Genomic DNA, 16,764 nt, shown 5'->3' with positions numbered 1-16,764 from the left:
GCAGCAGTCTGGATGTTCAAATCAAAAGTGCTGCTTTGCATTTATTGTCTTCTCTCCACCCGTACCTCTTTAGTATTTGGGAAATAATGGCTCAGACTGAAGAAGAAAAAGAGGTCATGAATAACTTTGGGGATTGGATGAATTAGAAGCTGTTCCTTAGACTGTATCTGGATGGCACACTAAACATGATGCCAACCTTGACAATTTTTGGTGAATTTGTCAGTGACTGCCCCAACCCCTTGGAATAACATTTCACTCCTCCTTCCTCAAGTGCCAATTTATTGGGGCTACCAGTGTGCTCACCTACAAAACCACCTTTCCCAGCTTCCCTGCAGCTGGGTGGCCATGTGGCACAGTTCTGGCCAATGGCATGTAAGTGGCAATCTGCTGGGACTTTCTGGGAAAATCTTTGCTTTCTTAATATAGGCATTGTTCTTCTTTTCTTCTAGACCCATATCCCCTCCCTCTTGTCTGGAATGCCTATGAAATGTCTGGAACTGGAGTATCCATCTTGTGACAATAATGTAAAGAACAAGAGAATTGCAAAAACTTTTCTCTGATGCGCTTAGTGACCAAACCAATGCCAGGAACCTTCTATCTCTGGACCTCTTTCATGAGGAAAAATAATTTCCACTTATCCACATCACTGTTAAGTGGGCTTCTTATGTGCAGCCAACTTGATCCCTGGGTGATATAGTGTGCTGCTGCATTTTGGGCTAAAGAGTTATTTGAAGCTGGAAGGAAATATGAACCAGGGCAGGGAGGGAAGACTAGTGTGGCAGAGAGCCCTGTCATTCCTGTGTGTGTGTCAGACTGGGCCTCTTCTCATATTCTCCCATGGCTTAGCTCTTTATTGGTGTTCTGGATAACTTGTCAGAAGGATTCCCTGGGCTTCCGTGCCCTTTTGGGGAATTGCATTTAATGAACTTCTGCTTTGTTCATTTCCTCTCTAATTTTCCATTTCTTGAGAGAAAAAGGAAGCTCTGACTGAGATAATGATATCCTAGTGCCTGTTAGGAGAGAACTGTGTACTTCTAAATAAGTTGGGGAGGAGAAAGGATACATTTTTGTGAATTGAAAATGTCATTTTGTGCACAAAAAGTCATTCCAAGTGAAGACAGACACACTCACAAAACCTAGAAAAGTGGCTGGATGGGGTGATATCTTTTCCTGATGTAGTTTTAAAAAAAAGTGTTTCAGAATGTTCGAGTTATTATTTCCCACTGCACTCTGAAGATTGGAAGTCTACTGTGGTCTCTTGAAATAGTCCTGCCTAGATGAGGGGGTCAGAGTGTCAGTGAATGGGCTGCTTGTGCTACTGCAAGCTGGGGAGCTCTATGTTTGCTCTTGGCTTTGGGGGAGTCCTCTGTGGAATCCCTTCATGGCCTTGGGACCAGATAGTGAGAGAGGGGTATGGACGGGACCTCTGGGGTGCAGAGGGATCAGCTTCCTCTTGAGGAGAGCAGGGGACCCCTCTTTGAATTTGTTCCTAGCATCTCTGGCTAGACTTAGGGACTTGTTTACTTCCAGTTGTTGGCTATTGTCTTCACACAGCTTGACACAAAATGCACCTCCTTAGCGAACAGAAAGTGGGGCAGTATAACAATTGAGAACCTGGTCTGGAAGATCTGAGTTCTGCCCTATTTCTGCCATTTATTTGCTGGTTGACCCTCAGATAAGTTACTTAGCCTCTCTGAGCCTTGCTTTCCCCATCTATACAATTAATAACTCATGGTATCTACTACTGATGCGTAATAAACACAGTCTCAGTGGCAGTTGACAATAAGCACTTATTTCTTCCTCACATATGGCTCGTTAGCTGGGGCAGTGCTTCTTCAGATGGCTGAAGAGTGAGCCTCAGACCCAGATTACTCCATGTGGGTTATTCTGGGGCCCAGGCAGGGGATGGGGGCTACTAGAAGCATGTTCTTCCCATGGTGGAGTCTCAAGGCTCCCGCAGTGACGGGCAGGAACCTGTGATCCTTCTTAGGCTTATGGCTCAGGCACTTTCAGTTCTCCTGTCGTTCCACTGGCCAAAGTCAGTTACATGGCCAAGCCCCACATCTCTGGAATAGGAAATGCATCACACTGGTTCCAAATCGGGAAAGGAGTACATCAAGGTTGTATACTGTCTTCCTACTTATTTAACTTATATGCAGAGTACATCACGAGAAATGCTGGACTGGATGAAGCACAAGCTGGAATCAAGATTGCTGGGAGAAACATCAATAACAGATATGCAGATGACACCACCCTTATGGCAGAAAGTAAAGAAGAACTAAAGAACTTCTTGATGAAAGTGAAAGAGGAGAATGAAAACAGTTGGCTTAAAACTCAGCATTCAGAAAACTAAGATCTTGGCATCTGGTCCCATCACTTCATGGCAAATAGATGGGGAATCAGTGGAAACAGCAACAGACATTATTTTTTTGGGCTTCAAAATCACTGCAGATGGTGACTGTAGCTATGAAATTAAGACACTTGCTCCTTGAAAGGAAAGTTATGACTAACCTAGACAACGTATTAAAAAGCAGAGTCATTACTTTGCCAACAAAAGTCTGTGTAGTCAAAGCTATGCTTTTTCCAGTAGTCATGTATGGATGTGAGAGTTGGACTATAAAGAAGACTGAACACAGAAGAATTGATGCTTTTGAACTGTGGTGTTGGAGGAGACTCTTGAGAGTCCCTTGGACTGCAAGGAAATCCAACCAGTCTATCCTGAAGGAAATCAGTCCTGAATATTCATTGGAAGGACTGATGCTGAAGCTGAAACTCCAATACTTTGGCCACCTGATGCAAGAAACTGACTCATTTGAAAAGACCCTGATGCTGGGAAAGATTGAGGGCAGGAGGAGAAGGGGACGGCAGAGGATAAGATGGTTGGATGGCATCACCGACTCAATGGACATGAGTTTGAGTAAATTCCGGGAGTTGGTGATGGACAGGGAGGCCTGGTATGCTGCAGTCCATGGGGTTGCAAAGAGTCAGACATGACTGAGTGACTGAACTGAATAAAGGGAGGTGGGAAATGAATATTTACTGAACAACATTCTAATTACCAGGGCCTCCCAGGTGACACTCATGGTAAAGAACCCACCAGCCAATGCAGGAGACATAAGAGACTTGGGTTCGATCCCTGAGTCAGGAAGATCCCCTGGAGGAGGGCATGGCAACCCACTCCAATATTCTTGCTTGGAGAATCCCATGGACAGAAAGCCTGGTGGGATATGGCCCATAGGGTCACAAAGAGTCAGAGACAACTGAAGCGACTTAGCACCCACACACACATTCTAGTCACCACTTCCAGCTTAAACAGATGTTTGGAGACTTAGATGATGGTGAGAGGCATCTGGCCTGGAGCCATGCACATAGTAAGTACTGGTTAAACGATAGTGGCTCTTTCTGCTGCTGCTGTTGTTACCACAACGTCTTGTTACTACTACACTCCTGTTGTCAGTGTGGAGATATATATGGACTCTCAAGGAATGCATAGAATAGGCTGTGCACTGTTGAAGACCTTGCTGGCATGAGAATCAAAGCATTATTTCCTCCTCTCCAGCATGTGGTGTCCTCCCATTTGACCTCAAATGCGCCCGAGGAAGCTTCTGAAAATTTTTGTGATATTTGAGATCATTGAGATATTTTGAGATAATTTGAGATAAATTGAGGTATTTTGAGATAAATGGGATATTTTGAGATCATTGTGATATTCGCTTACTATTGTATATCCTACGCCATGTAAAGCATGTTCATGTCCATTCTGACTTGATTCTCTCAGTTATCCTGGGGAATAAGCTGAGAAGCCATTGATCCTGTCATTTTGTGGAGAAGGGCACAGGTTGGGTTGAACCCAGAGTCCCTTGGCCTTTAGACTAGCAATTAGATAACAAAGTGTCATTTTCATGAGAAGGGCATTAGTCAAGGTGTATAGGAATCAGCCATAAAGATCTGGAACGTTAGTCTTTATTTATTTTTTGGAACTTCAGTATTTATTTCTTCATTTATTCACTCGTTTAACAAGTTGACATTTATGGAGCCCCCATTATCTGCTCTATAAACTTTGTGGTGAGTGCCTTAGATACATCCTGTAAGGAGAGAAGAGCTCAATAGACTCTGGTAGCTCCAGAGCCCATCTAGGGTTCAGATATTGGCAGGGAGCTGGGGATGAGGACCAGAGTCAGGCAGCCGAGCTTGCTCATCTCTCCTGTGTCACCCTTTATCCTGTATCTCTAAGCACCATGTGCAAGCTCCTCCCACATCTCCTTAGAGTGCACATCAGGTCCAATGAAACCACTTCTTCAGGAGATGCTGGGTCAGTCCAGGGTCCCCAGAGAGGTCCAGACAACTCCAATTCCCCAGGATCACACAGTGACCTGCTTTGAGATGCACATAGCCTGTCACTCTAATAAGCACCTGGAGCATGTGGGCAGCAAGGTCTGAGGCCTACAGTTGGGAGTCAGGAGTGTGGGTTGCTGCACTGACTCTGGGGCCAACTGGGAGCTTGGGAGGCTATCTAACCACATACCTTCCCATTTCATTTCCATTTTTCTGGCTCTGAGATGGGACTTGTGGTACACTGGATAGAGAGAGTCTTGATTACTTAATTTCCTATTCTCAAGCCTTAGCTAAAGCTCACAACAATATATTCCCTTTTACAGATGAAGAAACAGGCTCAGGGTAAGTGAGTAAGTGGCCTGTCCACAGTTCTGCTAGAATCCCTACTGACCCCACAGATCCCATCTAGTCTTCAGATTCCATGATGGATTTCCATTCACAAACACTCACTTTGTGTTGGTCCTTGCAGCTCCCCAAGCTTGTCTGTGCTCCCTCGTCAGTGGTCTTGGGAAGAGGCCTGAGGTAGAGGGGCAGACAGGAATGGGAGTCTTCTTTCTCTCTCCAAGGGAATCCTGATCATCTATAACAACTTCTCTGGCTTCTCACCACTCTTATAACACTTGATTTTGTAAGGGAAGGAAGGTCCAGTCCAGGACCTGAGCCCATTGGAACCAATCCAAACTGAGGTTGAGCTGGAATCAACAGGCATGGCCCCTCTGCTCTGGGTGGGCAGCCTTACTTCTCTGTCAGTGCTGGCCCTTTGGCCTTTGGTCATCTTTGGCTTTAGCCTGCTGTGGGCCTGAAATCTTTTGGTTGCTTTGTCAGTCTTCCTCCTACCCTCTTGTTGAAGGTCTTGACTTCAGAACTTTATTTTTGCAAATAATAAAGGTATCACTGCAGTGTGACCTCTATGCCAATTCTTTACTAAATGCTTTACATCTGCTGTTTTTTTGAGTGAACTTAATCCCTCCTTCTGTGATAGGGGTTGTATTCACTTCATTTTATAGGCAAGGAAAACGTGAAGCTCAGAAAGGTTATTTGTCTTTCTCAGGATTACACAGCTGGTAAACAAAACTTCCTCTTTCCATCACATAATTCTAGTCTTGGTCACGGCTGCTGATAAGGGTCAGGGACTTCTTATATGTTGATTTGCAATCCTCATAACAATTGCTTTCTCATCAGTTGCATAATTGACTGCTTTCTAATCCCCTTTATTTGCCAGGTGAGAGATTCGAGGCACAGAGAAGTTAAGTAACTTGCTCTAGTTCACAGTGAGTAAGTTACAGTTAGGAGGTTCAAGCCCAAGGACCCTAGATTCCCACACTCTTTTTTATTTTCTTTCTTGCTGAGAAAGACCTTATGGGCTTCCCCATGATCTTACCGAGCCTTTCTCCCACACCCATGTGTGGTAGAGACTAATTAAAATAACATTGAGAAAGAGGTGATGGAGAAAACAGATCTCATTTAAAGAGGGGCACCTGTGTGTGTGGTGTTTGGAGGGAGACAGATGGCGGGAAGAAAAAGCTCATCCTCTTGGTGGTGGTTGGTGGGCCAAATGGAAGACCCTCACACCTTCTTTTGAGCATCTCCTCTTGGAGCCACCTCCTTTTCTAGCCTTTGACTTTATGAGTCTCTGGTCAACAGCCATCACTCTAAGGGCTGTCTTTCCTCTGGCTAAGCCCCTCTGACCTATGCCCCCAACCTCAAACCGTTTGGAGTTTGCATTCGTCTTAGCGAGGTAAGCCAGGCAAACACAATAAAACAATAACAACAGCACACATGGCTTCCAGCACCAGGAAGTGATTCAGAGTCTTGCCAGGACCCCAGCCCAAGCTCAGAACACACAACAAAAGATCACTTGGAAAGGGTATTAGCTCATGGCAACCTTTGGGAGCTGTGGTTTTGCTCCTGCCCTGGGAAAAACTGCCCATTTTCCCCCTCACTACTCCCCATTTCTCCCACATAAACCCAAATGCTCAGGGTCGAAATTTGTCAGGCTGAAACAGCCAGCTCACCCTGTGTCGTGAGCACCACACGGCTCTGCACGTCTTCTAATCTGATTACATTTCCAGTCTAAACCATCTTCATTTCTCACCTCCTAATTGATTTCCCTGCTTCTACTCCTACAATTTATTCTTTACTCAGCAGCTGCCCTGATCCTTCTAAATTGTGAGTCTGGTCATGTCACTCCTCTGCTCCAAGTCCCCTAATGGCTTCTCGTGTTCCCGCGAGAAAAGCCAAGTTCTCCATCAGAGTGGCCTCTGTGATTGAGGGCAGGTGCCAGCACGCTTTTTCTGTAAAGGGTCAGATAGTAAATATTTTTGGCTTCTGTGGGTCACCTTCTCTGTGGCAACGAAACTCTGATGTAGCAGGAGAGCAACATGGACAATATGCAAATAAGTGGGCGTGGGCATCCCAGCTAGACTTTATTTACAAAAACAGGCAATAGGTTGGATATGGACCATGGACTCCAGTCTGCTGAGCTCTGATCCTGCTGATTTGGCTTCTGGTACCCCTTGGTCCTAATTGCTTTCTGCTCTTGCCCTCTACTTCAGCTCCAGTGAGCTCTGCAAACACTCCAAGCCTTTGCCTGAGCCCTTGCAGTGCCTGTTCTATCCAGAACATTCTTCCCTGATACATACACTTTTATTTTATTTTTTTACTTCTTCCAGGTTTCTGCTTAAACATAATGACCAGGGAGCCCTCCCTGACCACTCAATCTGAAATAGCTACCCTTCTCATATTCTAAACCCTTTTGCTGCTTTATTTTCCTCGATAGCCCTTGCCATCAGCTAGCATATTTATTTATTTACTGAATGATTTAATGATTTCTTCAGCAATTATTACCGAGTGCCTCCTTAATGCCAGGCAGTTGCCAGAATTCCATCAAGAACAAAACAAAGGCCTTACTATCACTGGACTTGAGGTCTAGCTGGGAAAGACAGACAATAAAAGTAGTGAAAATAAGTATAAATGTGGCAGGTGGAGATAAGCACCATGGAGGAAATGAGGCTGGGCCAGGGGACAAGTTGTGGGGGTTGCCTCTCTGCTGCTCTCCCACTGTTTGCTGCCAGGCATCATCGCTAAGGTTTCCCAAGTTACAGCTGCAGTGACATTCTCCCTTTGCTCCGCTTAGAGCCTGTAGCTGAGCTGGCTTGTCTGACATAATCCTGGAGCCAATAGGGGGCGCCCCAGACTGTGCAGAACTGGCTGTGCAACGAGGTGTGATGGAGACCGGGGCAGCCAAGCTTCTGCACAGGAGGGGACGGGAGGTTGGAAGCTGTGGGATGTAACAGGATCTGAACACAACGGCTTGCACCACAAGTATTTTTCATGGAGCGCTGCCTAAACTCCGAGGCATTACGGAACAATGCACTTCTGAGTCGGATGCTTAATAAATCAGCCAGGCGTGCATTATTACGCCGCAGCGGAGCCCTTGTTGTGTCTTAATGCTCAATTATACAGCGCAGAATCTGGGTCGGGCTTTCTATCATCTTGGACATGCGGCAGCAATGGCCTAGCTCTAATTGCTCTACATGGGGATGGATTCGTTTGTGTCTTGGAAGAGTGACTCACTCTGACTGACGTTTAGATCGATGGAGGCTTCCATAGAAACACGGGCTCAGAGAACTCTACAGACCTTAGAGGTGATCTTAGTCCAGTCTGCTCACTTTACAGATGGGAAAATTGAGGCTCATGGAGAGGAAGTGACTTGCCCAAGGTCATAAGATAAGTAGCTGTTGAGGTTTCAAGTGAGGCTACTGATTCTGAGTCAAACACACACTTTACTACCCCAGGGCTTAGGTTGGTGACTCAGGCAGTGAAGAATCTGCTGGCAGTGTGGGAGACCTGGGTTCGATCCCTGGGTTGGGAAGATCCCCTGGAGAAGGAAATGGCAACCCACTCCAGTATGCTTGACTGGAGAATTTCATGGACAGAGGAGCCTGGCAGTCACAAAGAGTCAGACAGGACTAAATGACTAACACTTTCTAACACCTGACCACCCAGACAGAGTCTCAGGACAGCCACTCTGCCCTTCCCATTTTCGTCGATGTTTGCAGTAAATGCCACGAACTGATATTCCTTCTTGCCATCTGATTCTGAAGTTAAACATCGACCAGAAGAAGCTGTGCCTCATTTATGTGAATAAAAATGGACAACCAGCTAAAAAACCACAGACTTCCATATTTTTTGGATCCCTAAGGACTCGTGAACTCATGCTCCCAGATTAAAGGAAGGAGGAAAACCGTCCCCTACTTGCTGAACTAGACTGCCTGCTGGTTTCCCAGAGCCCCAGTGGTCTTCAGGATGGAGACAGTCATATATGACAGCTGGAGAGCATTATCACTTGAAAGTTTGCATTCCGGTTTTTATATTTGATTTACATAGATCTGCATGCTGTATGCTCTGGGCATGGTTTTCTGTTTCATTCCATCTTCACAGCCTCTCTTCTCCAAGCTCAGTTGGTATTTTGGCTTCCTCAGCTCTGCTGGGTGAGATGAACACTTGGTTAATTTGATCTAGAGAAACATCTGGAAGTTCCATCTCATCATGAGAGGCTCTGGGGAAGAAAGTATCTGCTGAGTCAGTGATGTGGGTTTTTGGTCATCAGTTCCCTAAGGTTCTACTGTAAAGATCTGTTAATTGCAGTCCTCATCTGTCTCTTATATCTAGGGCCATCTGTATGTAAATGCCCAGAGGGTGGCCCGTGTGATCGTAATAACTCTCTGAGTCAGGGAATGCTGAAGAGGATAATCCACAAAGCACTCTGGTATCAAGAGTCTAGCATAGAGGCTTCTTCTAGGCCAAGTGAGGCAAAGTGGCACCTTCTAGATGCCATGGAGGAATGACCATCTTTTGGGTACCTAGATCAGTCCTAGATGGGAATTAGTCCTAGGTGAGAAATGCATGTTAAAACCACAGTGAGATACCACTACCCACCCATTAGGATGGCTAAATTGACAAAACTGATGATCCTAAGAGTTAACAAGGGTATGGGTCAAGAAGAACTCTCATGTAGAACTTCTAGGAGAGTAAACTGGTACAATCACATTAAAGCATCACTTGACAGACCTTCTAGAGGTAAACATGTTTCTCCTGTGACCAAACCATTGCATTCCCAGACCTTTCACCAAGAGAAATGAGTGCATACATCCACCAAAGCACACATACAGAAATGCTCCTAGCAGCTTCATTCTTAACAGCAAAATACTGCAAACTACTCAGATGGATAAGTAAATTGGATGTGCTCTTAGAGCGGAAGAGCAGCCAGAAAGACTAGACTACTTATATGCAATAACATGGATGAGTCTCACCCGTGCAATGTGCAGCCGAAGAAAACAGACACAAGAGTCCATGCTGTGGGATTCCATTTACACAAAGTTCAAAAACAACAAAGCTAGCTGATGGTGCTAGAGGTCAGAATTACAGTTACTTTTGGGGAAGGGAAGTAGATTAGGAAAGGGCGTGGAGAAGACTGCTGGGTGTTGGGAATGTTACCTGTGTGAAAATTAATTCACTCCCTTAAGATCTGTGCACTGTACTGTGTGTCTATTATACCTCGGTGAAACCTCAGAGGCAAAAAGGACTCAGGAGGGAAAGCCTTCGGGGACATTTCAGAGAATGTCCCAGGTCTCTGACTTCCAGGACTTGGCCTCTATTCTAGACTCTTGATCTCAGTTTGCTTCGTGGACTGTCCTCTTCAGCATTTCCTGATGCCAGCTTTACCACCTGCCTAAAGCCTTTATGTTCAAACATGCCCCAGGCCTGCCACCAGCCTCTGTGTTTGTAGAGTATATGTACGCTTTCAGGTTTGTCCAGCTTCAAATTGAGTTCATGGTGTCAGAGTTTGCCTGCAGCAAGATAGCTCTTCTGTGGCCTGCCTTCCCCCACGCCCCAGCATCCTAATCCCACACTCAGTAGTCAGGGTGAGATGGGAACTCTCCACACCATGCCCTCCATTAGCTACCTACTGCTGCCAGAATTTCTAACAGGCATCCGCAGAGAAAACACCCCAGGTCACGTGTACTGTCTTCCAAACTGTGTAATAAACCCTGGGTAGTCCCAGTGAGCTGGTCTGTGTAGACCCATCCAGACTTCTTTGGCCTGAGCTAGCGGCCAGCTAAAGGCTTAGAACAAAAACAGACCCCACCCTCCTTGGGCCCCCTCCTCTGGGACAGGGGTGGCAAATCATTTATGTATGGGCCAATGCATCCTTCTCCTGATCATTCCTACCCCGTGGCAGACATTAATAATCAATTATAGCACTTTTCTAATGAGCCTGGATGGAAAAATACAAGAGACAAAGAGTGAGCTCAAGTTTCTGGAGAGGAGCTGCCCTTTTAAGTCCTAGCCAGGGCAGCACCTCCTCCCAAACAAAAGGCCACCCTAGGCCCCTCCTACCACGCCAGCTGCAGATAAGAGAGATGCAAAGTTCTAGGGTCTTCGAGGCATATGCTGAAAGAAGGATTTGCCTATAAGAGACTTATTAAGGAAGTGCTCCCAGGTTATAGAAAGGGATAAAAGCAAGTAAAATTGCAGTCTCAGGCAGAAGGCCCCCAGAATTGGCTTCACTCTGATTGGTAGGGATGTTCTGGAGCATCAGTTTCTCTGGGAGTTGTCCAAGGGACCTGGTCTTGTACACTTTCTCACCCTCTGTTGGTTAAGGGCCTCTGGGAGAGGGAGGTTCCTAAACTCTCCTGGCCATCTGCATGCAGGGGTGCTCCAGTGGCCCGAGGGCAGTCCTCTGAAGATGAGCCTCAGTGTGGGTGAGTGAGGCATCCAAACTGGGGCACGCAGAAACAGTAAAACACAAACACTCTCTTCCACTGTGTCAGTCACTGCTGCTGCTACTGCTAAGTCACTTCAGTCGTGTCCGACCCTGTGCGACCCCATAGATGACAGCCCACCAGGCTCCCCCGTCCCTGGGATTCTCAAGGCAAGAACACAGGAGTGGGTTGCCATTTCCTTCTCCAATGTGTGAAAGTGAAAAGTGAAAGTGAAGTCGCTCAGTTGTGTCCGACTTGAGCGACCCGATGGACTGCAGCCTACCAGGTTCCTCCGTCCATGGGATTTTCCAGGCAAGAGTACTGGAGTGGGGTGCCATTGCCTTCTCTGTGTTAGTCACTCAGTTGTATCCAACTCTTTATGACCCCATGCACTGTAGCCCACCAGGCTCCTCTGTCCATAGAATTCTCCAGGCAAGAATACTGGAGTGGGTTGCCATTCCCTTCTCCAGGGGATCTTCCTGGCCCAGAGATCCAACCTGTGTCTCCTGAATTGAAGGCAGTTTCCTTACCATCTGAGTCAACAGGGAAGCCGAGGCAAGTCAAAAAGACAAACCCAATGAGAAAAGCTTTGTTATGAGCAGCAGAGTGGCTTTTAATACTTTCTGACTCCTGGAAGGGGTGAGGCAGGAGGAAGGTGGTTGAGTTCCTTACGGTCAGTCCCATTCTGACCCCCAGCCTAGTTGTCCCTAATGGCTGAAGATGGTTAGAAGGGGCAAGGACACTGCCTCTAGATGCCACGGTTGCAAAGACACAAAGGGATCTTCTTGGGAGAGGCTGCTAGCTCCTAATCCTCGTGCGAAATCCATGTGGATCATGATCGCTTCTGTTTTTACAGCAACATACGGTTTCAGAGCTTTCATGCTCAGGGCTGTATTTTCATGCTCTGCGAGGTGGCAGGGGCTTTGATTTCCATCAGTCACATAATATAAAGGGTTGGTGCTCTCTCCAACATACTTTTGTGTGCCGCTTCTCCAATTAGTTTGTATTTTTGTCTGGAGCTGACCCTGACTGTACATATCTACTGCTGAACTGGGTGGCGATGTGGGGTCAGGGGTGTTATATGCTCAGAGGCGGGTGCTGGTGTTACTTGCCCACCTTTAAACAGTCCTCTGCCTACTCTAAATAATAGAATGATTTTTTTTCCTTTTGTGCATAAAAGATGGGGACTCTGAACATCTGGCCCGAGTGTTGGCTCAGCCCACCTGCTGGCTGTTAAAATTCTTTAACCTCTCTGGGCCTCAGTTTCCTCATTTGTAGTATAAAGAGGTTGGCCTAGATTACAGCTGCAGTCCTTGTTCTGAAATGGTGTGCACACATGGCTCCCGGTTATGGGAATTGTGTTTCTTTGTTCATTAGGAACAAAGAGCAGGACTCAGATTTTAAAGGTTGCTACTATTTTTTTTTTTTTTTGGCTCCATTACCTTAATTTTTAGGCAACATGTTTCTTTAAGTGGAGGGAGCTGACGGGTGTAAGGGAACCTGTTTTTTCTTTTCTTTTTTTTTAAAGACATTAAAGCCTCTGTCTTCAGGGAAGAAGAGGCTGTTGGATGTGTTTTGAATGTTTCAAATCAAAGCCTGCCAAGAAATGGAGAGCTATAGGTTTCAATAAGCACCTTCTTTCCGTAATTTTAAGAATTTCACTTATGAGGATAATGAAATCTTCAGAAACCCTAGGAGACATACCAGAAAAAAGTATGATTCGCCAGTGGAATTTTCCTAAATACTCTCTCTCCCTACCCCCTGTGCCCATCAGGAGGGGTCTCCTCTGCGAATTCTGATGTTTTCTACATCCTAACTTAGGGATCTTTGGAAGCTTGAGACCTTGAGAATTTTGAGTCCCCCTACTCCTCTTTCTAGTCTCCTTCCCCCACTCCCCCTGCAGTATCCAGGCCCACGGTTGAGCATCTTGTCCCTGGGGCCCGAGTTGCCATCACAGGTGGCTGTGTCTGCCCATGGCAAATGTTTCCACCAGAAGCCCAGGCTTTTCATAGCAAATGTTTGTTGCTTTGCCTCCTGCCTCTCACAGTATTGCTTTAAAAAAACAAAGGTGCAAGTGCATTCTTTCTGTGACAAGATGTATAGATTTCTTGTAGAATCTGCTCCCACCCCAGGGTTTGTGGGCCTCAGCTGAGTGGTAAATGCCCTGAGATCAGTTGGTATGTGCAGGTTCTTCCACATAGAGTGTGCCCTGTTCTGAGTTGGGAGAGAAATGGGTATATAGCTGACTTCTTCCCTTTGATAGCTTTTCTTGAGAGTTTGCCAAAGTTTGTTCCTAGCTATTTAAAGATTAAGAAGTACATTTTTGAGAACTTAATTTGATGTAATATCAGGCCCCCGAAAAGGATCCATTTAGAAAAGGCAATGTGAAATCCTTAAAGAGCTGGTTGAAAGTACGAGTTGATGTTTAATTAAAAGCAGTGGGCATGGATGGATTCTGTACATTTTTCAAGGATCAAGTTACATGGAAAGAAAGAAAAATTGTGGGATGGGTATAATATAAACAAAAAGCAGAGTTCAAATGAGGACTTTAAGAAATTAAAATCAAAAGAAACCCTTCAAAAAGAGTGTCCATCTTGGGTATTAACCTCCAACCATTGAAATGAAAACAATTTTGAAAAGCTTTAAAACGAAAGGCAGCCCACATTGGGGCATCCTTCAGATGTCTTGGCCTCCAGCTTTCTGTGGGAAGCTATGGTTTCCCATTGTTTGCTTGCTGGGTCCAGCGTTTATTCTCTGCCAGTTCATCTAGAATTTCTTAGCAAAGCCATGCTGACTTGAAAGAGGACACTTTATGGCTCTTGTACAGTGTGTGTGAATCCAGTGTAATGGTTGAAACACAGAGCAGCAGCCAGGAGACGTGAGTTCTTGGTCCTTTCTGTTTCTCACTTACTGAGTGACTTGGGGGAAATTACTTTCTTCCTCTGAAACTCAGTTCTCTTTCGCTATAAAACAAGACCCTTTTCAGCGCCGCCCAACAGGACTTTTTGTGACAATGGAAATATCTGTATCCACACCATCCAGTAGAGTAACTGTAAGACACATGTACTGTGAAGCCCTGGAAATGATGCTAGTGTATCTGAGGAATACGCATTGTAATTTTATTTAATCTTGGCTAATTTAAATTGCCACACATAGCTAGTGACTAATGTATTGGATGGAACAATTTTAGGTGCTTGCTGAAATCCCTCCTGGTTGTAAAATTCTGTGTTTCCGTCCTCAGGGTTCATTGTTAATCAATCACGAACAATCCTCAGAGCATTATTTGGGATCTTGCCTGATCCAGATGCAATTTTAATTCCTAGGAAAACAAAGATGAGTAAGGCAGAGACCTTGTTCTTTAAGAGCTCACAGTCTCGTGGGAGAAAAATCATAAACTCTAGAAACCATAGACTGTTAAGGTCTGGGACTCCTGGGAAAATGAAGAGTCAGTGGAGCCAACCTTCGTCAGTATCGGTTACACGTGAGTCTATCACGTCCGTGAGCAGGGATGCACTGTAGGCAGTTTGACCGTCTGAGTCTGGCTCACTTTTCCTCCTTAACCCTAGATGCTAAGAGTAAACCTGGACGTTTGCCAGCTGCTGAGTCAAAACTTGGTTATTTTTAGTGTTGGGAGCCTTGAAACCTGGTTAGGGTAGAAAACCTAAAAGGATGGACTGAGAGATTCATTCTTTCATTCAATAAATATGTGTGCTTTTTGAGCATCAGACGATGGGCTGGCATGGGGATGTAGCCACAAAAGAGGCTGAAACCTGCTTTCCTCTTGGAGAGCTGAGTTAGCTTTCTTGGGGAAAAGGGGCGGGCTCTGCACAAGCAAATAGAGATAATGCTTTTAGATAGTGTTAAGAAAAGAAGGAGATCCAACCAGTTCATCCTAAAGGAAATCAGTCCTGAATATTCATTGGCAGAACTGGTGTTGAAGCTGAAACTCCAATACTTTGGCCACCTGATTCGAAGGACTGACTCATTTGAAAAGACCCTGATGCTGGGAAAGATTGAAGGCAGGAGGAGAAGGGGATGACAGAGGATGAGATGGTTGGATGGCATCACTGACTCAATGGACATGAGTTTGAGGAAACTCTGGGAGTTGGTGATGAACAGGGAGGCCTGGCGTGCTGCAGTCCATGGGGTCGCAGAGTTGGACACGACTGGGCGACTGAACAGAACTGAAGAAAAGAAGTTGGCAACTAATAAAAAAAAAAATTATTTAAAAAGTCATTTAGGACAAGCCCACAAAATCTGCTGGTCTCTGGGTAGTTGGTGGTGTCGGAATCTTGGTTTTGGAGTAAAACAAAGGAATTCCAGGCCTGGCTGTGCTGCTCACTTTGGTGGATATTTGGAGAAGCACAAGCTTGTTCTGGGGATGGAATAATGTGTATATTGTGTATGAAAGGGCTTCATAATCAGTTAAGCACTCTACAATGGTAAGGGTCCATTATTGCTGAAGTTCCAAAATCTCCTGTAGATAGTAATTGACTAACTGAGGACCACTTGTTCAGCACACAGGAAGGGGAGACCCAGGAGAGAGATGGAGAACATCATGAGGAGTATCTGAGCGATGCTGCAGGTCAGGGGTCTTCACACAGTGACCTCCAGAGACGTTGGCTTCTGGCAGAGGGGCTCTGGCTGCTCTACGGTGTACAGCCTAAGAGGCCGGTCCAGTAGTCTGACCCTATCTAGCTAGAACTGCCCAATCTTAACTATTTTATATGCTGAATGTATGTGCAAAGTGTTATTAAAAGTAATCTTTTGGCAAAAAAAGGTGCTTGAAACTGTTTGGGTGGCTGCTGAGAGTGAATGGGGTCACCAAAGGCTCTGCAGCACCGGAGGAGCTCAGGCCAACTTCCCTGCCTTGGGGACAAAATGGGTATGACCAGTAGGAACCTGAGAGAATCCCTGGGAGATGATGAGAAAGGAGCAGTTGGCTTTACCAGGCGTTGAACCTTATTTACAGAGCAGCCATGACATGTACCATTTGTCCACGTTGTGTGCAATTCATGTTGTGTCCAGAACAAATCACTAGTAACAGGAAGTCAGCAGTTAATACGGTATATGTTGAACGTGTGCTCCAGGCACTGTGCTCTGCTGCCTCATTGAGTTCTTAGTCTCAGTAACTTCCATTTGTCCCTGCATGTTCGCTTTCCACTCTTCTCCACCCTGCTAGGTGCCCCATGTGGAATATATTAAGGGGCTCCTCTGCCCTCTGATTTCTTTTGGTTTCAGCAATGGAAGGAATGGAGGGAGGAGAGTGCGGTCAGTACATTTATTCATGTGGCTCCCTCACTGCGGGGTTGCTACATCTGGTTGCATCCCTGTCTTGAAGGTCATAACTCATATCAGGCACCCTCTTCACAGAGATCTCGCTTTCTCTGGGTATAGGTCCCCGCGTTTGTCATCGTGCCCTTTCAGACCTAGGCGTGATGATGACACCCACTGGTGCTGGCCTGGGGTACCGTACCCTCTATTGCAGTTTTGCTACATTTTTTCACATGCCTGTGTAAACTGGTTTTTCATTAAACCTTTCTTGTATTATCCCAATCTGAGGGTACTGTCTCCTCCTGGGGTTCTAATGGGTGTAGGCACATCAGTAAGGTATGTACAGTTATTATACCACCCTGCAGATGAGGAAATGGAGAAACAGAAA

The 16,764-nt window shown here is 45.7% G+C and overlaps 1 long non-coding RNA gene across 1 annotated transcript in view; it reads left to right on the top strand.

The window, feature by feature from the left end:
- Window positions 1-16,764, top strand: part of LOC122426327 — a 92,560-nt gene that overhangs the window by 47,874 nt on the left and 27,922 nt on the right. The window lies entirely within an intron of this gene.

Source organism: Cervus canadensis, chromosome 24 (genome assembly GCF_019320065.1).
Source record: "Cervus canadensis isolate Bull #8, Minnesota chromosome 24, ASM1932006v1, whole genome shotgun sequence".
NCBI lineage: Eukaryota > Metazoa > Chordata > Mammalia > Artiodactyla > Cervidae > Cervus > Cervus canadensis.
The sequence above is the reverse complement of the archived record's forward strand: the minus strand, read 5'-3'. Positions and strand labels throughout refer to the sequence as shown.